Raw genomic sequence first — 26,179 nt, 5'->3', positions numbered from 1 at the left:
GCCGCGGAGCTGTTATAGGCTGTAATAGGCGCCGTTTCTTTTCTCTTTGTTTTTTTTTTTCGTCTTAAAGACAATCATACCCAGCTTTCTCGCTCAAAATTACAACCTCTCGGGAACCTAGAAAAACCACTTTAGGAAAATGATATTTGGCATAAAGCTAGAAGTCAACGTGAAGCTTAAAACGCTAAAATAAGATTGCAGGTTTCTGGATATTTTTTTGTGTAATTTGCTGTCAAATCTAACTCCCCATGCATTTCTATGGGATAGTTCCCATGGCTCAGGAACCCAGTCGCGCAACGTGCGCGACTTGAAACTGTGCACAAAGCAAGTATTCACCCCAAATATTAGCTGTGCAAAAGAACTTTTCATTTCGCTAAAAAATTGCAGAGTAATCACTGTTGAAAGGACTGCCATGAGCGGGAAAGCTGCACATGAAAAGCGGCTACCCTCCTCCTCACTCCGGCACGCCCCTCCCTTGTGCCGGCTGTTCCCCTCCGGCGCTTGATATTTTTATACAAGGGGCATATTGCCCTTAAAATGTCTTCCCCGCAATGCATGCGCGTTTACAAGTGAAGCCGGCTGTATGGACATTGATGTTGGCTTGGTCGGAGTCTCCTGGCCTGGCCTTTGTAAGCCGGCTTTCCCACGTTGTTTGTTGCACAGTGAAGCCTACTCACAATTCCTTCGAATTCTGCCACCGCGCGATGAAGTGGTTTGAGCCGGCGTTTGTGACTAACCAATAACCCACAGATATGTCCGCTGGTCATCCACATTCACAGTTTGGAAACGCACTGAATGCTTTTTTTTTTACCTTTGAATGTTTAGAAGCATTCAGTATACTCTCCTGAGGTACGCTGACGTGCGTTCTATTTTTCGGCTAGGGGATCCCATTCGCGAAGTTCGCTTGTCAGGAGTGCTTGTCGCGATTCGTCGTCGCCTCGCCCTACGTCATGTCTTGGTGACGCGGTTGGTCCACTTGGCGGCTGTGAATGGCGAAGTACCGCACGCGAGTAGTGTGGTCGGTCTGACCACGTGTTCATTCTATCTCGGTGCACGGGTGTAAGGCAGGCACGTTTGGAACCTGCTTGAATGGTTTCCCGGAGCTCTCGATCCTGCGCTGAATTCACCCGCGACGAAGAGGGTGCGGCTGCATGTGAATCCGTCGAAACGAGGCTCGTCAGTGCACGTCGCCGGTTGCCCGGTCCATGACAGGCGTGTTCCTGCAGCCAAGGCCGCATCGATTGAGTCCCCAGCGAGCAGAGTTCTTGCGCGTCTGGCCCAGACGTGGAGTGGCGAACGCGAGAGGAGCTCGGAGTTTGACACGGGCGCCGCTTTCGGAAGCTGCGTCCTTGCGGTGCTTACCACGGGTACGCATGGCGCGAAAAAAAGCGTTGCCTTGTTTACGGGCGCGGTGCGGTGTATTAGTGCGGGAAGTATGTTTCTCCTCCTTTATTAAAGCGAAGCTTTGTGTGTCTCATTGATGGCGCCTGTAGTCCACCTCGATACCCGCTGCAGGGAAGACAACTTACACCTGTAAAGCGTACTCCGCCTCAAATATACTCATTCACAGGTGAAGCCTGCTTTGGGTTTCCATATCAACAGAGGAATCCCTCACGAGAAAGCTTTGCGTTCAGCCATCGCCGTCGTTAAATTAAGTTGCATCATTTATTTGTAACGAGTAGAATTTCGTCAATAGTGACTTGGCGTTGTGTTTTCGAACCTAATTTTCATCTGTTCATGCTCTGGGGATTTTTCCTGGTGCGATAAACCACCTGTTTGCCCTTTCAGTTTAGAGAGCCTGAACTCGAAGTATATACAGGGCGTTTCAGCTGTCGTGCACCAAAATTTTTGAAAAGAGCAATGGCGTTACTCGAACAAAACCTAGCAAATAATGTTTCCAGTACAGTGAAGTAGCGGCCAGTAATTTTTTCCTTAATGAGATTTAATTAATTATAATTAAAACCTAACTCGACAGGTACTGTCCTAATCATTGAAATGTCAATGAGACACTTGCAGGTGCAGGGACCAGTCGCGGTGGCTCAGTGGCTAGGGCGTTGCGCTGCTGAGCACGAGGTCGCGGGTTCGATTCCCGGCCGCGGCGGCCGCTTTTCTGATGGAGGCGAAAAGCAAAAACGCCCGTGTGTACGAGATTTCGGCGCACGTTAAAGATCCCCGGGTGGTAAAAATTAATCGGGAGCCCTCCACTACGGCGCGCCTCGTCGCCTGCGTTGCGTGGGCGCGTTAAACCCTACAATCAATCAATCAATCGAGACACTTGCTGGTACCCACGAAAGGAACCTAACTGCGGTATTTTCAGGGATGAACTAATTGCGCACTGATTTATTCTATAAAGGAATCCCGCGAAATGTGAAAAATACATGTGACGGCGCTCCGACGCGCATCATAAACCAAGGCCCTCAAATAAGCTGATTGAAAGCAACTTGTTTTCAACGTCACACGTCCGAAAAAACTGCGCATCACGTTGATAAGGGTATGGATGGAAGGAGCAGCAACAGCAAGTTTCGCGGGGCGCGTGTGGGAGATAAGGCACGAACTCTGTAGCGATTGATTCTTTTTTTTTTCTTTATTTCATTCTGGGTAGCTCAGATCCAGCCTTTTCGAGTGCATTGTTTTACGATGCGCACGGGAGCGCTGTCACGTGGTATTTTTAATATTTCGCGGGGTTTCGTTTTCAGCCAGAATAAGTGAGTGCGCAATTAGGTCGTCGCTGAAAATACCGCAGTTAGATTTCTCTCGAAAGTACGTCGGGCGGCTATCCCGACGTACCTACCCGCCAGGAGTTCACGGGCGCTTGAGATTCCATGCATAGGGGTGGCAAGCGTGTTTCACGTTTTATAATAGGCCCGGGAATACAAGGAGGCAGCAAAGGCGATTAAGTTAAAATTAAAATATGTAATTTTGCGTAAAGTATTCATTGACATGAACGCTCATAAAACGTGTGTTTGCTGCAAACACACGTGTGTGCAGGAAACACGCGCTTTATGAGCGTTCATATCAATGGAATACTTTACGTAAAATTACATATTTTAACTTCTTTAGTAGACATTGGGGAACAACTGTTGTTTTTAAGATTCATAGCAAATGAATAATACTTGCCGTCCAATTTCGCTGAATCTCGAAATTTCAGCCTTTATTTTTTTTTTCTACGCAACTAGGCCACCGAAAAGGAAATTACAGCATCGGTTTGCTTAAAACGGTGATTTTTCGGGCTTCTTGTAAAACGTCGAGTTCCATCTAGGTGGCGACTTTTGTGGACACTTTCGGCAATTTCCCGGCGACTTTTTGTTCTTAGGACCTGGCAGCCCTGCCTGGCCTAAGAAAAAAAGAATCACAAATGGAGGAATGGCAAGCGTAAAAGTTGTGGAATAGTGCGTGCCGCGCAGACCTCCCATTCTGGGGAGACTGCGGCGCGTGTCACCGGTCTGCCTGCTGGCGATTGTAATTCGCGCCGTAAGACGAATGAACTGCAGCGAAGAGAGAGTTCGCGCTAAAGGACGACGAAACGTTAAGCGAGGGAAGGGATACGAGTGGGAATGAGCAGTAAAGCGCGCCGTGGTAAGTTTCGCCAGACTTTCAATTATTGTTTTTTTACTGCACCGAGCCGTGGCGGAAAATTTCTGTTGCGAATTCGTGACCCCGACTGATGGGCGCCGCCTGCTGCCGGCGAAAGATGGGCGGCCGTTCTTCGGAGGGGTGCACCGCAACAGGTGACGAGCACGTGGAGTTGGGGTGCTGGGGCTGTTTCCTCTGTCTGTGGCGGCGTGTTCGCACTTCTTCAGTCGACTGTCGAGTGGCTGTTACAGCTGGCGTATTTCTCGTGGAAACGGCAGCTCCGTTTCGCCGCCGAGAAGCGCCAGCTGGCTTGACGGACTTGCGACATGAAGAACGTCTATCGCACACCTGAAGGATGGCTTCGAGCGGCAATGACGAGCGAGGCCGAATGCGCCGTGTATAGACTGGGATTCTGATCTATCGAACCGCCGGCGGTGCGATCTTGACGGATGCTGGCCCAGTGGGTGTGACGAATGCGCGGGGTTGCCTGCGCCATCTCGGCACGAGACGAACACCCCCAGCGCCTTGAAGCGACGGCGAAAGGGGCGCGTCGCGCGCGGCCGATGAAGTATGCACGCCGGGCCCGGCTCCGACCCTGAGAGACCGGAGAGACGACGCCGGGCTCTGCGCGCTGCACTGACAACATCGTAGAAAGGGTGCCCGTTTTATCTTCGTTTGCGCTGTCGCCCCGCCCTTCCTCCTTTTCCTTTCGTTGCACTTTTTTTCTTGCGTGCCTTGTAGCGGGCGTGTTTCTTTAATGTGTGCGCGCTCGGAGCGAGGAACGCCGCGTCGGCCGGCGTGCATCCGCGCATCCCAGCGGCGGCGCGAAATTGATCTCCCGCACGCGGGCTTGTTTTCCCCACTGGCTGCCGACGCTGCTTTGCCGCCTCCTCTGCCCGCCAGTGGCCCGTTTCCATCTCTTTGATTCATTTGACGTGCAGACTCGCGCGCGTGCGTCGTTCGCGTGCACAAATGCGCGGGGCAAACGGAGCGGGACGTTTTGGTATTGGCCGACGTTGAAGAATGCCCCTTGGCGGGAGGATGCCAGAGCGAACGGCCGCGCATACTGTGCGCGTGCAAGTAGAGAGAGACAACAACAAGAAGAAGAGAGAACCGAGGAGACCGTGTGCACCGCGGTCAGACCCATTTTTTCGCATCGAAGGAAATGTTTGAGCGCGCCGCGTTTCTCCTTTGTTTCGTTCGATCCTTGGATGCCGAGACAAACAGCGGCAGTGCAGCTGGGGCCTCGCGCGTGCCGCGGGTTTTCTTCCTCGTTGCGGTGCTTCCCGGGTTTGTTCGATGATCGCTTCGGGCGCGGAATCGGCGGGGTGTGCGCGCTCTCTTCGAAAACGCGCGTTGTGTGTGCACTGCACCGCCAGTGCGCGCCTAGTTTGAGCGGAGCCTCAAAACCCCGTGTGAAAGCGGCCAACTGCGACCCGCACGCCTTTTGTCAGCGCGCGCGTGCTTTCATATTCGCTCAGGCCGCCAGCTTTGTCAAAGCGTTGTTTCCCCCTACAGTTGCCGCTCTTCGATATGCGTGCGCTGTCCCAATGTGAGATGCTCCTACGTTCGCGGCAAGCGCTAAGCGCGCTCTCGGAGCTTGGCGCTCCGGCGGGGGCGCGGCTAAAGCGGATCGTTTCGTCGTCGGAATCTCTCCGACTGTCTGGAGGCTTTGAGTTTGTCGTCGGAAAACTTACGCGCACATGTGGCGGTGCCTGTGTTGAGATTTCTAGGGACGGGTCGGTAGTTGCAGCTAATTAGTGCCCCGCATGCCGATGGCGATTCGATTTCCAGCAATCGGAGCTAACACCCGTTGAGGTGAACAAAAATACCGCCAAGGGTTCCTGTTCGCAATCATTTTTTTTCTCCTCAATCTCGTACTCACATTATCGTCCTTTTCTTTCCCCTCCCTTCTCTATAGTCCTCTTTTTGTGAAGACCCAGTATTGTTCTTATTTCCTTCCACTCATTTCCATCGTAGGGGCCCAAGTGTGTCACGTGAGTGTGTTACCCTTTGCCGAAGTAGTCAGCTGGCGTAATACAACGAAGTAAAAATTAAGTACAAAATTATAGTGCCAAAATTCAACTCATGGGAGCCGACGGCGCTATATATATACATTTCGGATTAAAATGGGCAGATGTACTACGCAATTGCTGTTACGAAGTGCAATGTGACCGTGTAGTTTTCATGGAATGTTTTTCGATTATTATACAACAAAGCTATGTGGTCCGGTAGTGTACTCCAAGTTGTTATTGCGCGAAGAAAAACTGTTTTTGTTAAAGACGCGTGCCATTGTATTTGGGTGAGGGAGTGATTGTGGCTTACGCGGGAGGACATTCTTGGAAGCGCGTTTAATGAAGCGTGTCTTGCCTCCGGGGGATAGTAAAGAGTGTGAGGAAGACGCATGCGAGAGGCAATTCGACTTGATGCGTGCTGTGGAGTGCCAGTGAAGTGTTTGAGCGCCGTGACATTGCCTTTCATTTCAGCACTGACCTGACAAAATGGGTTGCACGACTTTGTATGGGTACCAAGTTGTTAGAAAGGCACAGGTGACAGGAACAGGTGACGCGTACTCGAGCTTAGGTCGGACGAACGTTAGGTATGCTAGTTTTTAAATTCAGAAGGCGCTGTTACGGCGAGGGAAGCCGAGTGCGTGTGAAGCGTCAAAGTTCTATGTGGTGAACCCGTGACAAAGATGACGTAAGGCGCAAACTGAGGTATTTGTACGTTTTATTTCTATTGGCGGGAATTCATTTAATGGTGTTCGATGAATGCTCGATTACGTTGTCTTTTGCGGGTGAATGAAATGACTTCACATTCCGCTAGGGCTAATGGCATCCACGATTCTTCACACCGTGAAAAAATGACGTCGAGGTCGTGCTGCGGGTTGCAGTTATCGGTCGAGGATTTGACGTGATTTTATGTGACGCAGTCGTCGGCAAATAATAATATTAGTGAGCATATCATTTATGTAGTTCACAGATAGTAGAAGTGATAGACAACCGCCCTGCGTGACTCCAGTGAGCGTTTGTGATTCGCAGTCGGGCATTTAGGAAGTGACCTAACCAGCGCAATGTGTTAGCGGGAATACTGAGGTTAGGCAGCTTAAAAGAGTCGTGAAGAGAAAATGCATTTGTCGTTGCTTAATATTTTTTGGACCTTCTCGCCGACTTCGGCGCTCATGAAATTGAGGCGAATGCCTATCCACGTCTTTGGCGACAGTTCTTGCGGCGGAGCATATGTGGGTCGTTCTGACCTACGGCCCGGCTTTTCTCGTCCCCCATTCCAGTGAGCGGAGGGAATAGTTTCCTGCGACCTTTGCACTTCGAAACGCGGTCAATACCCGTGAGCACGTATATAGAGCGCGCCTGGAAGGGCCAAGACCTTCTCTGCACTGCACTCGGCGCACATTCGTCTTAGTGCCCGGACGTAAAGGGCGCGCTCAAAAAGGCAAAATGAAGGGGAACGAAGAACGGAGTCTGTTTTCTTCTTCTCTCTTTCGGCCCGTCTTCCTTCCCCGGCCCAGCGAACAATGGCCGTTGCGAGCGTCGTGCAAACGCTTCTGCTGTTTCGCTTCCTCTTCGCAGTGCGCAGCCTTGGCTGCTGCTGCTGCTATGTGGGCGAACCGTTTTGCGAAACGTATTGCGCTGACGCCGCCGCAACTGCCGATTGTTGGCGCCGGTTTCGCTCGTGAGGGCGAGAGATCAGCGGAGGCTCGCGGTGGAACGACCACGGGCCAAGAGGCGAGGAACACGGAGGGAGTGGTGGGCTGATATATATGCGCCCTGCACCGGACAGAGGCCTCTGTGAGCGCAGCACTTTTCCCAGTAAAGCTGCCTGTAACGCACGCTGGGACATCGGTAACAGAGTGGCGATTTCTCAACCAGCCATTACGTAATCACTTCCTGCAGCGTGCCGTGTCAACGATCTACCGGTCTGGCACTTAAACATGGCGTAATGACAGACAGCCATAATGAATGCGTGGGTTCCTCCTAGTGTTTTTTTCTGTTATCTACAGCCTCCATTATCTGATTATATACAACAATATAAGCGACTAATGACTTGTCATCTGCGGCGTAACCATAGAATGATCATGGCGTAACTGTAGATGCCTTCCTTGTGTGGGCTCCTGTGGCTTGACTCGTGGTAATCATGGCACATGGTACGTCAGGCAGGGTGCCGATGCTTACGTAAAATGAAGGTTACCAGCAGAGGCATGGCATCCTTCACAACAGAAATGACGCCCTGAACCGGTCGGATGTAGGAAATGACGCTGCTGCTTGGGCTGCAAACATCAGTGCAACGTGCATATATGTGCGAAGTTGCAGGTTTGGTGGCTGTTTTACCCGTCGCTACCAGCACCTGATCGTTGTTACGAGTGGGCCCTATTGTGAAACATGCCGTGTACCAGAAACTGTTTCGCACTTTCTCTGCAACTGTCCACGCTACGCGTATCCTGGAGAACAATCAGCCAAATCATTGGGCCGCTTGGAGTGTCGGGTTGTGTCGGAGGAAGTACTGCTGGGACCTTGGCCGTACGCGCAGTGTTCCCACAAGGCATCCAGTGCGGACATTTCTGCGCAGCAGTGGCCCGGCAGCGATATTCTAGTTGATGGCGCCCCTCTTGATGAACTATAACACGTGCAGGTAGTAGGCATGTAGTAGGCATGTAGGTAGTAGGTAGTAGGCAAGTGTAGGCATGTTTTGTAAATGGCTTTCATTTCTTCGCCATCTTCATCTCCCTCGCCCTCTAACCGTGCTCTTTCTCCCCTTTCCCTTCACAGAATAACTGACCGGAACTAATACCACCAGGCCAACCTTCCTTGATGATATTTTTTTTTTTCATTTGAATGAAATTCCTCCCTCTCCGGTTGTTGTTCCGAAATCTGTTTCGTAGCGACGAAATCAAATGCGGAAGTATGGCGGCACGTCGCTCGAAGAAGAACAGCGTGCCTTCTAAATTAGTCCGATGCCTGCCATTGGGTGGGCAGCCGAAAGGCCCGTATGACTACGTAGCGTTAAGCTGTAATTTGTGTGAAACCTCGGTTTCTACGTCGACTGTTGTCCTTAGGCCGGAAGCCTTCACTGCCGCATTGTGGCAAAAACCGGCCTTGTCGTTGTTGTCTGGTGCAGAAAATGACCACCGCCGTGAAGAGTGAGGATACTTCAAGTGTACTTCGACGCTGGGGAGAGAAACTCGGTCGTAGCCCTTCGAGCGTCTCCCAGGGCTCGCGATGGCCCAGTGCCGAGAGGTGCGTTGCCTCCACGGCGGCGGTGTATCGCTTCTCCGTGCTAGATCGTTGACGGCCCTGACCGGCGTTAGTGCGTATGCGTTGCGCGCGTTCGTTCCTCGTCCTGGTGGCAATTTCGTGGGCCACTAGCGCCGTAGCTGGGTGAGTCGCGTAAATCGCCGGTGCCGCTGCGCCCGGCCGCCGTGTGCCGTACCAGAGGAACGAACGATGCCGGCCGTCGATACGGGCGATCGCCTGGCGTGATGCGCGCTTGGTCCGTCGACAAGACGACGCCGCTTCCTCTGCCGCCCTTCTTCACCCCGTCATTACAGCGTCCTCCGCAGTGGATTCGCCTCTGCCGGCGGTGGTGGGCGCGCCGAGAGGCCGCGGACGCGGGTCGTCCGTTCGGCCGATTGGCATGCCGCCATTTTCCACGGCTGCTCGTTTCGGCGCGCACGCCGCATCGACCTAATTTCTGGCTCATGACCGTTACCGTTTACCGTAGTGTGAAGAGGCCTTGCACGTCATTCTAAACTCGTCCTGTAGAAGGGAGGATAGCGAGCGCTTGTTGGTAGCGGGCCCGTGTTGCCGCTCTAAAGCGAGCGTCTCCGTTTTCTTTGTTAGTGCAGTCATTGATCTCGTATTCGAACGCGCAGCCTTAAAGTGGTGCGTGTTGAGATGCTGCAACGTTGGCCTGACACATTTTTTTTTTACAAGACGGTGGTACTTCTTCCGCTAGGTGAACGCCGAAGTTTGTGTCTGCCTCTTTGTTTGCCACCCAGTGGCTAAGGGTTGGTAGCCCAGGGATTACCGGCGTGGGTCATTCAGTGATGCCTACCGGTGAACTTGGCTTATGGAGCGTTGTGAAATAATGTCACGGTTGTGCAGACCGATTAGTGGTTTTATCGCTTCGTTCCAGTACTGTTTTATTAACGTATACAAGTGCTGAGCTACTCGGATGTGAGCGCTGTAGGCGGAAACTCCCGATTGATCGGACCACATGGGCTAAGAGGAAACGCAACACAACTGCCGAGCGATCTGCCGTGCGCTTTATTTGTGCGTTACTGGGTGGCGCCCGTAAAACCGTGCGCGGTAATGAGCATCAAGGACGTGTCCTCGCTCTGTTTGTCTTGAACCTCCTTCGTCCTTGCTTGGGTAGCGCTAAGCCAAAATGAGTAAGTGGGATAGAGCTTGGTCAGGGCAGCATGGTGTGTTTTCTCTGGTTTGCCGTTGTGCATGGGGCGCCGTAAGCCATGGATGACCGGCTCCAGGGGGCCAGTCACCCAGTTTCGAGGCCGTAGTGTGCAGCTCGAATAGCGTCGAATAGGCTCCCACGGCACTTCCTTGTCCGCCAAGGTGTCAGGCATCCTCGCGAAGGCGCCGTCGATTACGACTGCGTACACGCTATCAGTAGGGGCAAGTGTATACACGCCAGCGATTGATGCCTCTGTCGAGCGTAGCTATCCGCGCCTCGTATTTTTGGAGAGAGCACTCCTTTCGTTTGCCTATCGTGATGCACGCATATAGGAACTCGTATTCGCGCCCGAGATGATCGCCTGGACGCACGGGGCCCCCCGCTGTCCTTTCCGGGAAGCAGCGGACAATGGTCGCCACTTGAAAGCCCGAATCGAGCGCACGGCTCCCTCGTTCGGAACGCAGTTTGTTTGCTGCTCGCGCTCTCCGCCTGGGACGGGATCCGCGCGCGGATGAAGGCGCCTTGTGGGTCACCGTGCAACGTGTATACTGCGCGAACGGGGATCACCTCGGCGATAACCCGCTCGCTTTCGTGCGCCGACCGGATAGCGCTCGTGAGTTACCTTTTTTATCCCCGAGCAAAGACGACCGCGATGCGTACGAGGATGTTTGGGCGGTGTCAGCATACTGGAGCGTTCGAAGAAGGCTGCGGGTCGCCGGTAAGGCACCAGCCACGTACGTGAGAAGGCTGCCCTTCGCGCTGTCTCAGATGCCACGACTAAATAGTAGCTGTCGAGCTTGTCTCCGCTGAAAGCACGTTGCCTGAAAGCACGGAGGCGAAAAGCAAAAACGCCCGTGTGTACGAGATTTCGGCGCACATTAAAGATCCCCAGGTGGTCAAAATTAATCCGGAGCCCTCCACTACGGCGCGCCTCATCGCCTACGTTGCGTCGGCGCGCTAAACCCTACAATTAATTTTACGTGGCCTTTCTTGTACGGCCATGTTTTCCGTTGTCTTCACCCGTTCGTGTGATGCCACGGCGGAATACGATGAAGCAACGCTTGCTGATGGTCTTCTGACGTTGCGTCACACTGGTTCACCCAGATCCGCTTGGTTCACTGCAAGTGACGCGTCCGTTGGTTGTCAACTTCGTGTTGTGCGTGCTTCAGCACGGCAACGCTGGCGACGAGCTCGGCAAGGCGTACGACTGCCGCAGTGTCGGCGTGGAAGATGTTTTTCGGGATTTCACCCGAACGACAGCTGCAGAGAAGAGCCGCTGTATAGAGATCGGCCCCGTAGTCGACGTGGCCCACCGTTGGCCTGCCAGTTGCTCACCTGCAGAGGTTCACTTGTGACCAGCCGGCGAGTAGACGAAATGCTGGAATCATTTGGGGCTTCTAAGGTCACTCACGGAACCAAAATGTTGGCGTTTACCGATAGCCCAAATAACACTGATGGTTTTGGAAACCTTGCCTTGTTCATGCACGGCTTGTCATCTGACGGGCTGCTGACGGTGGCGTCGAGGCATTATCGCGTGGACACCCGTCTGAAGGCAGCAAGAAAGTCTTGAGTTGTGCCATGGTCCCTTTTCAGGGGGATGGTCTTTCTTTCTTGGGCTACTTAAACCGGGAAATGCCTGTATTTCCGTCCGTCTGTCGATTCATCCGTCCGGTTAAAAGGTAAAGGATACTTAAATGACATGTTTATATATGGGCAAAACCTTTCCGTACCGCTAAATCTGCAAACGCACTCCGTAGTTGTCAATATCAGACCACAACTTGTACTCGTGGTGTTCTTTTAATTGAAAATAAATGTGCGCTTGGTATTTCAGGTAGCAAATAGAAAACGCATTGAAACAAATGTTTTGACCCGAAAATACAAGAAGCGCTTGCGCGAGCCTGGACCTGGTGGCACTGTTCCAAGTTCAACAGTAACCAAAAGTTCCAGTAGATGGCACGAGCAGTGGAACGCGGGAAAATTGAATTCAGTGAACCTGCCCCGTGTTATCGTGTGAGGAGCGAGACGGGAGGAGGGGAAGAGAGCGAGAGGCATTGACGTGGCAGGGGCGCCGAAGAAGATTATCAATGACATGTGCGGCCAAGTGAGCAGATAAATACGCGTGGCCAGTTTTTCTTCCTTTTTTTTTTTTTTTTGAACAAGGAATCTAAGAAGGGGTAACGAAGGTAGGGGACACTGTTGTGATAACCGCATTTCTCTTACGTCATCTTTTTAAGCGCTGCAACTCGCCGGTGAAGCAGTACAGTTCACACTACAGTCTCCGTAGCGAGGGCGTTTGTGGGCCTAAGACTGGAGCCTTTAATCTACTGCGGGATGGGATTCGCTATATATGGACTTTTTTTGTGGCAATGGGTATCTTCTAAAAAGAAGTAGAAGAGTTAACTACGTAGCTATAGAGGCCTTGTTCGTGTCGCTGGCGGCGCGCAGGGAGCGCTAAAATCGAAATTTGAGAAGTTGCGGCAAGTGTGCGGCCTCTCAGATTTCCGGTGTCGTCTCGGCAGCTCACAATAACCTATGAACGCTGCTGGCGAAGTTTCTGTGCCCTTATTTCCCATCAGTACTGCTCAATAATATTTATTTTCTCATATATTTTCCATTGCTCATTTGTCGCAATTGGACGTCGGAGCACATTTGGGGCTTCATGTTGGTAACTGGGCGCAACACCGCTAGCTGCCGTCATAGGTCGGCAGGCTCAATCACGAGTGCACTCGCACACCCCCACTCACGAGTGATCGGTGAGTGAGCCTCGCCATCGTTTTGGGCTGCCGCGAGCCCCGCTCGCCACTCGCGCAACTTGCGGGGCTCAGCGCGGCGAGCGCCACTCTTGCGCTTGTATACTCGCTGTCAGCCTTTGGTAGCAGGAGCCGCTCGCTGTGGTGGTTGTTACGGAATATGTCGTCACTGCACTCTTGCTATATGAGGCACTGTGGAATCAATTCTCTGGTGGCGTGTCGATTTAGTAATGCGGTTTGGATGACTTGTGACGCTGTAATGCACTGATACTTGTCCGCGTCATGACTCATGGAAGGACTGCAGCCCACACTCGCGTGCGAGTGCTGGCGCTGGCGGCGCGAGTGAATGAAGTGGTGACGCCCAGGGGTAAGCGTGAGCCCGAGTGAGTGTGAGTGCTGAGGGCGACTGGTGAGCGTGAGTCCGAGTGAGTGCGCGAAGAAAAATACATTTTTTTTGAGTGAGTGTGAGTGAGTTCCGTCCAGTTTTGCCGAGGTATGGATGCCATCTTTTTAGGCGAAAATTTCCCATTTGCCCAGTGGTGTTCCATTCATGACAGAAACAAAAACAAAAAAAAACACAGAAGCATTTCCGCAGGAGCGTCCTGTTTAGGGGCCTGGGAAATTGTAACGCTGACCGCTAGCTTTGCGAGTCTCTAATGCATTTTTGTGCGCATTTTGTCTTCCCTTACCGTCAGCCCTGCTCTCCCTCCAACCCTCCTGTTTGTTCCGGTGCTGTCTTGGTGTCATAGCAACCCGATTCTCCTGCTGCTGCTATTATCATCGTCATGATAACTTTGTTTTGTCTGCTTTGAGTTTCCGGCCTCGACTGTGGGCTCATCCGCAGTCCTCTCTCTTCCTTCGCAGAGCCGCAGCCGCTTGGGCCACCACTACACCCCAGCAGGAGACAAAGGTACGAGTGGCCGCCGCCGCGTCTCTGGTTTCAGTCTGTACACATTGGAAGAGAGGTCTCGTCACCGCTCGCTTTCTCCCCCGTCTGGGCGGAGCAGGTGTCGGTGCGTCTCGCTCGGTGCTGATTTCACTTGCAGCGGCCCATCTCGATGGCCGCTCAGTCGAGACGCGCCACGAGGAAGCCCCGCACTGTCATCGGCCAAGGGGAGTGCCGGTACCTTTAGCTGGCGGTGTTCGCATCTTTTTCTCCTGCGATTGTCGTTTCGTTGGCCAGGAGCTTTTGGTACAGGAATTTGAGCGGCATTACTCATGTTTAACCACACGCGCAGTGCTTGGCCGTTGTACCTTTTTACACCGACGACATCTTCTTTTGTGTGAAAGAAAGTTTGGTCACGGCGTGCCTGGCGTGCATAGAAAGCTGACCGTGATGGCGAAATACAAGTTTGATGCATTGAAACATTGCTACGCCACGTAAGTATAATCTCAACGCAGACATCAAGCAGATAAGCTAGATCTTAAGAATGATAAACAGTCTAAAAAATGTTGCTGATGCCTCTTTCATAGCAATAGGTAAGACAAGAAAGTGAAATATGCCTTCACAGGAGCATTTGAATGCTTCATTGTGCATCGATATGAACTTGCACGTCACTATTCATATTACGTCGGTATGGCACCGTTAGACGCATGAACGTTAGACACTAGATTGCACGCGCCGGAACATTGCGTGAATCCGACTGAAATCACAGCCCTTGAAAACCGTGCGAACTAAACCGAACAGAAAGCAGTGGGTAGCGGAGGGCGCCTACGATTCACCCGCGTCCCGCGTACACGAAGACTCTGGCATCGAGGCGACAACTGTCAGCGCTCATTAGCGTCATGATGAACTACTTCGCTTCGCCTCTCCTAGACGACAGCACCATCTGAATGAATAAGTTATTGGGAAACATATAAGGCGCGTTCGTAGGCCTACTTGCATGTGAATTCATAGCGCAGTGGGCATAGCGCTGTGTAACTCCCGTTGCGGTGAGGAAGTTCGTGGTTCGAATCCGGGTTGAGCTGCGTCAGTGGAACTTTTTCTGGCGTTGTCATATCCGTGACGGATATGACGCCGGTGAGATCTTGGTGTACCCGGGCATGATGAATTTATTTATACAGGAGAGCTCGAACGCCTCTTGTTGTGGAAAGGGAAGAGGAGAAAAGGGGAAAAAATGTTTCTAGGCGGCATGGGTTCGTTTCACACATCCGCCCCGCACACGTACCACTTAGTGAAGGTCATTCGGGGGAAAGTAACTTTCCGAGAGAATCGACTGGTGGCTTGGTGGTGTCTTTATTTCCGCCCCGCACTCGTGTACCCGGGCATAAATCACTTTCGTGTTAAAATTGCTTGCTCGCCAGCCATTTTGTAGTACTACCCATATGACGTCACGGGGACTAATGGTGTATTGACGGCTGTTAATAACAGCTGCCGCCAGTAAACATAATTTTGCAATTGTATTGGTGCTTCTGATTCCGTTTAATCGCACCGCCGCTTGACTGTTACCGCAATGTTGGTGCGTCACCAATGGCGTCGACGGAGGTGTGTCAGTGTTAAACGAAAACTGTGTTAATACGGGCTTGTTGGTACATACCTATTTTGATAACAGCGCTGGGACAGGACACAGAGAAGGCGACACGAGACAGCGCCCGGTCTCGTGTCGCCTTCTCTGTGTCCTGTCCTAGCGCTGTTATCAAAATAAGTGTTAAACAAGTTTTTGAAGGCGATAGTCTTTCTTGGACTACTTAAGTGCATTATATTTTGGTCTGTCTGTCCCTCTATTCAGCCGCCCTGCCAAAATTAAAAGAATTGTGACCGAGATATGTATATGGTCGGAACATTTCCAAACTACTATATCTGGTGGCAATGTTCGTAGTTGTCAACGTTCTTAAGCAAAAAGAAAATATAAGGCTTATATGAGACAAAACAAAAAAAACATCAGTACATAACTGATATTTGCCGTGTTCCTTTAATTATGAATACATAGTTGCTGGATTTTCGCGACAGCAAATATAAAAATCAGCTCTGAAAAAAATGTTTTGACCCAAAAATACAAAAACCCGCTCGGGGGTGCGCTTTCGGGGCTGCATTCAAAGGAGTCAAACAGTAACAAAAGGTTTGACTAGATGGCGCGAGAGCAGTTGAAAGTAGGGAAATTGAATGGACTCTTAAAAACGTCCCCAATGTTTTTTATGTGAAGGGGTGGGGAGAGGGAGAGAGAGAGAGAGAGAGAGAGAGAGAGAGAGAGAGAGAGAGAGAGAGAGAGAGAGAGAGAGAGAGAGAGAGAGAGAGAGAGAGAGAGAGAGAGAGAGAGAGAGAGAGAGAGAGAGAGAGAGAGAGAGAGAGAGAGAGAGAGAGAGAGTTTACGTGGCAGGGGCGGCAGAAGACGACATTTGCTGCGAAGTGAGCGGACACGCCGCCATCGTTTGTTTGTCGAAAATGTTCCTCAGGGCCGGAATGGACTTTAGCGAGTTATCAATGGCTTGTTTTTTCGAGAAAACCAAGGGCGCATGTTGTCTTCGTGGTCGTTCTAAGGATGTTAACGTGGTTTAGGGAGGCAGCATCTCCTGCCTTCTTTCCTTAAAATTTTGTGAGCGCCAATGTCGCGCGACCCCAATGTTGTGCCCAACTGCGGAGGAGCATCCCACATCTGCCTGATATTCCATGTTTTTGCTCTCTCCACGTTGCCGTACGTGCAATGCGCTTTACGTAAATCAAGGTCGTATCGGGCGATGCATAAACCTATGGCTAGTCGCGGCTGCTAACCCTAGCTTCGACAGTAATGCATACTACGCGTCTGCTGCTCCCACAGGGGCAACGAGGCGGCAGAAAATAACGAGAAAAAAATGGTCGCGTATCTGCCCCGTTCGCTGCAAATATCTACGAAAGACGATAGTCGACTGGTGCCCCTAGCAAGCAAATGCCTTCCTTCTCTTTCCCGCTCAGGCTGTTCCTCTCCCATCTCGTTCCTCCCAAGATAACACGCTGGAGGTTTGTTCAAGCCCATTTTAAATTTACCGCGTTCCAGTGCTCCAAGTCGGGTGCCGTGATGCCAGCCCTGCCGTACGGCGGAGACGCGCGTGAATCGGGGCACCCTACTGCAACGTTTATGGAACCACGTTGCCCTACTCCACGAGTGTTTCAAACGGAACGTGGGACCTATCTAGTGGAACCTTTCGTTGCAGGTTGATTTTTTTAAATGCCGCGAGGTAGTACGCGCAACAGCAGGTGAGGGTTTTCTGCAGTTGTTGTAGTATTTCATTTGCTATCGCAAAAACCAAGCATCCGTGAATATTTTAATGAAGGAGCACTACAAATATCACTCATGTATTGATTTTCGGCCTTATATATGCGTAATGTGTTGTTCTTGTTCACAGTTGACAAGTATGAACACTAACACCGGACTTCCCTTCATGAACGCTAACACCGGACTAACATCCCTTCATCTCCGTAGCCGTTTTCTGATAAGAAATGTTCGTTTTCGAGTGTTCATTACGGTAATATTACATCTCCCTTTTTGTTCAGTTGCGCGGCGCCCTTCCAGATGCTGCTGGTCCGCGGTTGTTAGCGCGCCTGTCATCTCCCACTTGGATGCTTTCCCTTTCTTCAAGCGCTATTATTCCTTCCGGGTGCTGGCGGCGTGTGCAGTGACAGTGCTCCAGGCTTTGTCACCACACCCCGACTCTTTTCTTTTCAAAACCCTCCGCTTTGCGTCGGCATTCCGCCCCCGCGTTCTCGCGCGTCCTCTCCGTCATCAGCGGCGGCGAAAGTGATGTGTTGCATCGTGGCCTCCGAGATTCCCCCGCCCGCGTTTTATTATCGGAGGCAATGGTTGCATGATCGGGCCAGCGCCCTGTTCTTGCCTGCTTGGGCGTCAAGGGCTCGGGCGAGCATTGTTCGCCGACGGGGCCCCGCTCGCTCTGTCGGCAACGGTGGCGATTCTTTGCAGTTCGGATGGCCGGCCGGAGCGAGGGATCCTCACACTGCGAGTGGCCTCTCGAGGACCGTCCTTTGGAGCAGGGCGTCTTCTTCCTAAACACGGTCCTCTGCGCAGCTACCGCCCTAGTTGCGTGCAGCCTGGCTGCCAGCTGTGGCCGCCACACCTGCAAAAGCGAGCAGCCCCCGTGTCTCACCGCTTGCCCGTCCGCCGTCGAGTGGAGAGGGGGCGAACATGCCGGCCGAGAATGCCGGAGTGGCACTCGTTGGCATTTCCCTAATTGCGACGTCCGCGCCCGGAAGTATGGTGCCGTTGATTCGGTCAGGGAGAGATTGCCCTTCGAGTGCGATGGAGGTGCGCAGGGCGGCCGGCTGAATGCACGCGTGCGGTAGTCCTCGACCGGCAGCGGATCATTTCTGCTTCTGCGGCGGCAGTGCACGGAATCCCGGCACCTGTACTGGTTGACGTATCAGTCCACCTGAGGGAAGTGCGGCCGGTCGAGCCGGCGGGGCTGCAGGCGTGGGAGTGTCAGGGGCCGCTCTCGTTTCATTACCGGGGCAGCGTCGTGATGCCTCTGCTGGCCGCCGCGAATTGGATCGGGGAAAACGTACGCTGTCTTCTGTGTGGCGTGCGTAATGGTCTGCCCAGGGCGGTGCCGCCTATTCGTGAGCGCGCCGCAGTACAGTATCCACACTGCTAGGTGGACGTACTTCTCCTGCGCCTGGCCGATTTCTCCGGTGCTAAGGAATGGCGCCATTGCTCGTCGCGGATACCCGCCCTGTTTCCGTGGGGCGAAACGTGCAGCCGCCGACGACGACCGGGCCATTTGCGTTAAACGTTCGCTTCTTCGAAAGGAGAAAACTTTCTCTTCCGTATTCACTTGTCCTTCGCCTGGGACTCTTTCGTCTTTAGTTCTTGCGTATGCGTGCGAGTTCTCTTTAAATCCTTACTGGCCAGTCGCGCCCTCGTCGTCTTCGAGTGCGGTCGGCCACCCCGTTTCGTCTTGCGTCTGCTGTCGCTCCTCTTTTTGCTCGCGAATGGAGGGAGGAGAGAAAGGAGCGGGAAGTGGGCACTGGCCGTCCGGCCGGTCGTCCGGTTCCGACTGAAAGGGATAGGGCGTCGTCACGTGCGTGGCGCCGACATTTCTCCTTCCAGCGCCACCGCCAAAGGTCGCTCTCTCGGCAGCACCTGGGTATGCGCTGCCCACATGTGCCCCCCGCGGGCGGCATGATATCGGTACGCATGAATGCGAGGCCGTACACTTCTGGGCGCCCACAGTCGCCGCCACGCTTCGTTGGCGGCGCTGCGGAGCGACTGGCTGCGGGAGCTATATAGAGGAACTCTAACTGGCCCTAAGGCTCCGAGGGACGAAACGACCGTTCTCTTCGCGAACGGCAGGGCGAATTTCTCATCGTCCTATCCGGGCACCTGCTGCAAACGGCTGCCCATCAAGTAAAGAAAGGTTGCATGCGCAAGCGGGCCCTCCCTCTAAGAAGCCGGCTGTCTCGCCACCTATCGCAGTGTCCGTCCAAGCTGGCGAACCTTCGCTTCGCTCGATGCATTTGGAATCTTGCCGGCCGGCGATTTATCGACGGGGAGGCTCCGTAGCCCATACAGGGAGCACCGCATGCTTCGACGTGTTGTGCGGCCCAACCGGGCGTCTGTCCTGTTGTTCGTTGTCTCCAACGTTTTGTTCGGTCGTCCTTTTCTTGACACATAGCTGGGAAAATAGTCGTACGGTTTGCTTGCCCCGTGTCGATGCATTCAGGCTGCGGAGTAGTGACGCTCACGTTTTGTTGGAAAGCTGGAGCAAAGCGCTTCAGCGGGGTCGTGCAGAGAGAACACGGAATTCGTCCCTTTCAAAAGAAAATAACTTTTGGTAACACACTATACGAAACTGCCGCCCGAAAGACGTTTTTTTGTCCGGCAAAATAAGAGAAATGTTGAAAACTCTTTGTAATATCGCTCTGCACGACGTCACCAGGACCGCAGGGGGTAGGGGGGGGGGGATAATAAGTTGTGCTAATTGATACATTAGAATTCAAGGGATGCGACCACATCTAACACGTTTCTTGGAGGCGGCTTTGGTGAGCGGCTACTAACAGCACAGACACGTTCCTGTGACGTCATAAGGACCCGGCGGTGTCGAAAGGCCGGCGAGTGAGTCACGGCTGCTTTATCTCTTCACCTTGACATGTGGCTTAGTTCTTGCACATTAGCGTAAAAATCGCCGACAGTGCTCTTAGCCAGTGCAGTCTTTTTTCGGTGAAGCAAACTTCCTTTGCCCTCGTGGCCCCTTGAAACGTACGAACTGTGTACTTGTTCTCAGTTAATTCTGTAAACGCAATGTCAATACGGGTAAGTACGGGTAAGATTTTCGTGCGCAGAAACCCTCTACTGTTATGGAAACGCGCGATCGCCTGTGTGTGTGAGAGAGAGAGAGAGAGAGAGAGAGAGAGAGAGAGAGAGAGAGAGAGAGAGAGAGAGAGAGAGAGAGAGAGAGAGAGAGAGAGAGAGAGAGAGAGAGAGAGAGAGAGAGAGAGAGAGAGAGATCTTGAATATAAGCGCATCAACGCGATCGCAGTGCCTCTCGTGCTTTACCTCTGCAGGATGGGCAGGCCGAGTTCCTCAGTGTTTGAGGATGGATTTCGAGAGTATGCGGGCGCTAGATGTAAGGATAGAGTGCGTTTCAAATACCTTCGAAAATGAGATTAAGGTGGAATGTGGCAGATCTACAAACGCTTCTAGCTGATGACTGTTTGGTTAGGCTGAGCCTCTTTAGTAGCGCGGAAAGTAGGGCCTTGATATCAAGATCGCTGCTCAGACACTGCGCATTCGATGAGGCTCTGAACGGTTTCCTGCGAGGGAACCGCGAAGCATTTAGCGATGACGGCCTGGGCCGTCCGTTTGAGTGCGGTGCTTGGGAATGCAGTTCTTGCGCATCCGGGCTGTCTCTGTTCCCTCCCTCGTGCCTTTATTTTTAATCTCGGTGCGGGTTTTGCCCTCACTGTGTTTTATGGCTCGGCGGAGCCGTGGTGAAGCGTAGCCGTGCAGCTCGCACGCACTGGGCCAAGAGTTGTGTGACCCCCCCCTCCCTCCGTCCCGCAACTTGTTCGCCATTTCTTCCGCCTGGCCCTGCATGCGTGCGCGTCGTCCGTTATGCAGTGCGCTTCCTGCAGGCGGAGCTTCGGCTCGAGAACCGGAGCAGATGTCGCGCGCTTCTTTCTGGCGCTTGGCCGTTGGCCGTTTTGCCTTTTCTCCCGCTTAGAACCGCGGCCGCCGCAAGTCTCCTCCGCGTTGCACGGACGGACGAAGCTTTTCGGAAGCTCCTTTTTCCTTCTCCCTCCTTGGCTTGCGGGAAAGTGTGCAGCTGGCGCGCCCGCTGGACCCGGGATGGGGCCTGTCGTGAAGGCTGGAGGGAAATAAGAAGGACATCTCTGCGGATACCAAGGGCGTGTATTGTCTCCTTACTACCGTTTCCATTGTCCGTTTCGTAGTGCTATGTAAGAAGAGAGAGAGAGAAAAAAAAGGAGCACGCTCTTAAAATTCTAAAGCGCAAGGGGGATGAGCGCATAGAAGGCGTGCGCGATCACGGCTCTAAAAACTGCGCAAAAATAACAAGTCTCGCGCCTTTGCATCCGTATTAGTTCGAGTACACATATACGTGCAATGCTGGAGGCTTAGAGCTGACGTTTGGGGAGGGAAGATGAGCTTATACGGGAGGTGTGGCTCGGATTTTTCGCGAACTTTTGGATCGAGCAGGCACTCTGGTGCGAATTAGTTGGTTCACATTCATGGAAAAAAAAAAAAAAAAGCGAGAAACGAGACTCTCGCGCAGGCTCATCCGTCCTTCCGTCACGTCTGAAATGTGAGTATCGCCAAGAGTACACAGGCCCAACTCAAACAGGCGTGGCTTGTTTGGCGCGAAATGTCTCTCTTCTCATTGGTGGCCTCATTCCCCCTCCTTGGCGACGGCCGCCTCTGAAGGGAATTCGTAGACTGGCTCAAATCAACACACTTATCGTCGTTTATCCGGGCGATAAGGCGGTATTTATTTTATGAAGCCTGAAAGAAGAAAGCCTAATATGCGCGGTTTGCGGCAGCTGTACCAACTAACCGCAGTGACGCCACGTAAAGGTGCTGCGTGATTGGACGATGTCCAAGATTAGCATTCAAACAAGTTTCGGTTTCTGTTCTGTGAAACAAACAACATGCTTGGCATCCGGCGTTATCGTTGGATGGGCATTCTCGGTATCTCAGTAATCGCCATACCGCGCTTCTGCCATATTGTCGGCTGCAAAATGCGTCAGATAAGGCTACCAGCACAGCTTGGAATCGTAACCATCTCTAGACGAGGCCTATGCAGTGGATGAACGCCCTCCGCGTCACCGCAGACTTTTAAATGCCATGCGCTTTCCCCCCGTATTTGGAGCTTGCCTTACTCATGCCCACATCGTAAAAAGCGTGTTCGCACCAGGCCAAGGGTCTGTCGATTCTGGCCTATGCCCACTGCCGCAAGCCGTCGGTGCTTATGGCAACAGCTCGCCAACGGAATTCGCTAGCGCGTCAGTGTCTGTCTGCGCGTGTTCTGCGAACTCGCTCCTGGAGCATTGAACGTTACAGCGTTAAAATGGTGATTTCAGTATATAAAACATCGGCCCAAAACGAAGAAATGAGCTTACAAAAAAAATGAAAAAAAGGATGCACCCTCGGGGATTCGAATTTGCGATTTGCAGAGTAACATACCTAGCGCTCAAGTCCACTCGACCACGAGCCTTTGTATTTGTTTTTGTTGTTTTTGTTTTCCTCGTGGTATTTATTGCACTACACGTAAATGTAGGAAGCGATATTTGCAACACTTATTTACAACTACGTACATATACAAATGAGTTGATTACAAGGTGAAAAACAAAACTAAACACAGTGAACAATTATGTGCACTTAATTTAAAGCGGGTCAACATTGAACAACTAAGAAGGAGGGTATACCAGTCAGGGCGAGAATCGTTTTGGTCATAGACGTTTTTAATATTAGTGATCATATGGAAAAAGTGTGCTCCGGAAGAAACCATGGGCTCAGCGTGCCTATCCAGCATTTGCGTTTTCCATAAACTATGCAGAGCGATTAGAAAAAAAAAAAATCATATGACACATCGCCGTTTGCGGGTGATGCGAGATACCGTATACCATGCGGAGTCAATTCTTAAGAGTTATTTCGGGGACATCGCAAAATAATATGGCGTCCTTACAATTTATGAAACATTCTCAATAGTTTCCGGTACATCGCACAAATGACAGTTCACAAAAGACACAAAAATGTTCCGGTTATGCAGCCACGTTAACAGGCAAAGTTTCACTGTGCAGTTTGGAGAAGAACGTTTTTGTTGAGGGGGAAAGCGGCATTTTACAGACACGTAAGAGCACATCTTGTCCAGCCAAGGTAGAATAAACAGCTTTGTACAGTGGTGCTGGGAAAACCATGAAAATTAGGTCCTCGTAGAGATTAACGCGGGACACACTGAACATATAATCTCGGGAAAAGCGAACGAGCAAAAACCGTATTGAAGTGAACACTTCATACATAAACCCCCACAAACAAGGTCTGGTCGATAACACGGATGAGACAACAAGATTACGCAAAACCTCGGTTTAACGTGCAAAAAAGCGCGAATAACAGGGTAGTTGAAGCCCCGAAAAAAGAAGAACCGCGCAACTATTTTCCGTACAAAGAGATGGGTTAAGCCCAGCCCGCCAGCGCAAACCGGTCTAAAAAGGTTGTCGCGCCTTGTTGGCCCCATGGTAGGCGACCACACAAAGGTTGGGAAAACCCGATGGGACCGCTGTATGCGACTCCGATCGCAATGAGGAATTTGCATTTTGATGCCAAGAACATTTTACATGACTGGGTCCTTCCAAAAATCGACAGGTTATGCGGAACGAAAGCCTGCGAATGTCTACGAAGGGCCTCAGAGTTCTCTGTAGGAGTCCACCGGAAAGCCGAGATTTTTAGGTGGTACACAGGACCATTGGATGCCGGCGTACTGGGCTGGTGTTGTTGCCCATGAGCCGAACCGTAGTCCAGAGCTCTTCAAAGGGTTGACTTTAGCACTGGAAAGTAACCCGAATTCGTTTGTCACAGAAATAACTTTATCAACACTTGGTTGATCGCTACAGAAAAAGGTCATACCGTCAGCATACGCCAGTAGTTTGAGTTCGGTTCCCAGCATATGAAAACCCCGAATGCTATACTGCTTTGGAGCACTCTCCGGCACAAAGGCTCTAAGTAGAGTGAATAAAATAAAGGCGATATCGGCCAACCTTGCCTTACTGACGACTGTATAGCCACGGGCTTCAAAAGGTAACCATTAACTATTAGGCGGGTAGAGCAGGTACTATAAGAGAGACGCACACCCTTGAAAACGACCGAATCAACGTTGGCCCGCTGTAACAAAAATGAGTGGGAGACACGATCAAACGGTTTTGGAAGATCTATCTGCAGGAATGCGAGCTGCTCATAGGAATCTTTACAGAACGGGAGGGCTCTTCGAGCAATGTGTGAATTGGTCTGTATTGATCAGACGCGCAGTCCACATGTTTGATGCTGGCCAATAAGTATGGACATGGCAAACTGCAGACGATTAGATAATATCTTCGCGAAAATTTTGTAGTCAACATTCGTCAGAGTGATCGGTCTGTAGCTATCCATAGATCACAATTTATCACGGTCTTTACTTTTGGGAATTAGCACTGTATGGCTTTTCGTGAGTGACGGCGGAAGAGAATTAACACAGCAGAATTCAAAAACTCCAAAAACAACTGGACATAAAATAAACTTAAAATCCTTGTAAACCTCTCCGGGCAGTCTTCGAGGCCAGGTGTTTTGGAGACCGGAAGCTGATCGACTGCGGCCTCAATCTCTTCTAGGGTAATAGGGCCACTTATAATGGAACTGTCGTCATCTGTCAATGGATCTACTAGGGAGACGAAATGTCCGAAAAGGTTACTATCAGTTAGATCAGAGGCACCGCTGAATAGTTCCTTATAATAATTTTCATATTCAGACGCAATCTCTTCCGTGATAGTTAAAAGAACACCGTTTGAATTTATATCCGGCATAAAGTTAGTGGCATCGTGGTGGCGTTCGTGAAGTAAAGCCTGGCGTGTCGGACTCTCACAGTGCATAGCACGATTGTTCCGGCACCGAACACGTGCTCCACGATACCGGTGCGCATCAAACTTTTCAAGCTGACATTTTACGGTAGCAATTTCTTCCACACAAGTGCAAGGCATTTCGCTTCAATTTCATGGAGGCTATACAGGATTTTAAGCAATCTTTTCTTCCTGGTAATGCCTGTAGAAAGGATTAATCAACCAACACTCAATCGCTATGCCCCGAACTTCCTGCTTGAACAGCTCCCATGCTGCAAGTGCATGGAAAGGCATGCCTGCAATGTTTCCCGAACGTGGCCACAAAAGCCCTCATCCTTAAAAGAGACGAATTAAGTGCCCATTGGGGTCTGAAAGTACAGCGACCACCTCCGCCCAAACTCACCACGACAAGGCAATATCCGGTAAAGAAATGGGTTTGACGTCGCATGCAGGACTGTCGGAAAGGAGCGCAGGGGAAGTGTAAACCCTGTCAAGCCTAGCGTGGGAGATCCCTTGTAAATGTGTCTCCGATCTGCGAGAAGTGGATGGCACTTTGAAGTATGCTAAACTTGCGAAAGTTATGTTGGGGGTCTTGACCCTCCCGCATAGTAATGCAGAGTGTGAAAGAGTTTTCAGTAAGGTCGGAAAGGCGCACACACAGTTCCGTGCCTCCATGTCCAAGAAGACAGTTGAGCATTTGATTGTTGCGAGATGTGCCCAGTCTTACTCAAGGAAGTGCAATGAGCAGGTGTTTGATAAAGAGTTTTTGAAGAAGGCCAAGGCAGCAACGGCATGTGTGCTAGCCCAGCCCTCCACTTCCAAGATTTAATTCTTAGAACATTTTTGCGTCTTTTGTGGTGTGTTTGCTCTGCATTTTATCTAAGCGAGTTTCTAAGGAATAAAATGGCATTTTAGTATTTTTGTACGCAATTTTAGTATTTCTTGGCATCTTCTGTAGTAGTTAGAGCAGTGTGGGGTTGGCAGGTGTGCGGGTGGAATAAACATTTTCTACAGGCGGGAAAATGTTTTGTACATCACGATGTTTAAAACAATATGAATTATCATAATTTATTACCAGCGCAGCTGCGTAAGCTTGAGCTAGGTTCGGTGGCGTTAGCAAGAAAACCAAGAAAAAGAACTGCGCCGCCTTAAAGGGTGTACCTAGTGTCACTAGATAAGGAGGTTATCTAGTGACACTAGGTGAACACCAGGGGCGCTCGCATACGCGCACCTCCTGCTATGCCATTTTAAAGCCACTAGTCTTTTAGGGATACCAAAACGCGAAAAATTGGCGCAGCTTGCACTCGTGGCGCAAGGCTTGATAAAAAGCGGATTGTTTCCCCCTGGATCCGCTGTCAGTGCTCGGAGGGACACACTGGGACGCCATCGTAAAATCCGGCTA

The 26,179-nt window shown here is 51.4% G+C and overlaps 1 protein-coding gene across 4 annotated transcripts in view; it reads left to right on the top strand.

The window, feature by feature from the left end:
- The window catches only part of Plexa (plexin A), a 380,874-nt gene that overhangs the window by 138,062 nt on the left and 216,633 nt on the right, over positions 1-26,179 (top strand). For all 4 annotated transcript variants that reach the window (XM_077685386.1, XM_077685384.1, XM_077685388.1 and 1 more), the window contains one exon: positions 13,614-13,659. The gene's annotated coding sequence lies outside the window, so the exon portion shown is untranslated. The remainder of the gene's footprint in view (positions 1-13,613; positions 13,660-26,179) is intronic.

This window comes from Haemaphysalis longicornis, unplaced genomic scaffold (genome assembly GCF_048455015.1).
Source record: "Haemaphysalis longicornis isolate Haplotype H1 unplaced genomic scaffold, Haemaphysalis longicornis Haplotype H1 scaffold_9, whole genome shotgun sequence".
Classification (NCBI taxonomy): domain Eukaryota; kingdom Metazoa; phylum Arthropoda; class Arachnida; order Ixodida; family Ixodidae; genus Haemaphysalis; species Haemaphysalis longicornis.
The sequence above is the reverse complement of the archived record's forward strand: the minus strand, read 5'-3'. Positions and strand labels throughout refer to the sequence as shown.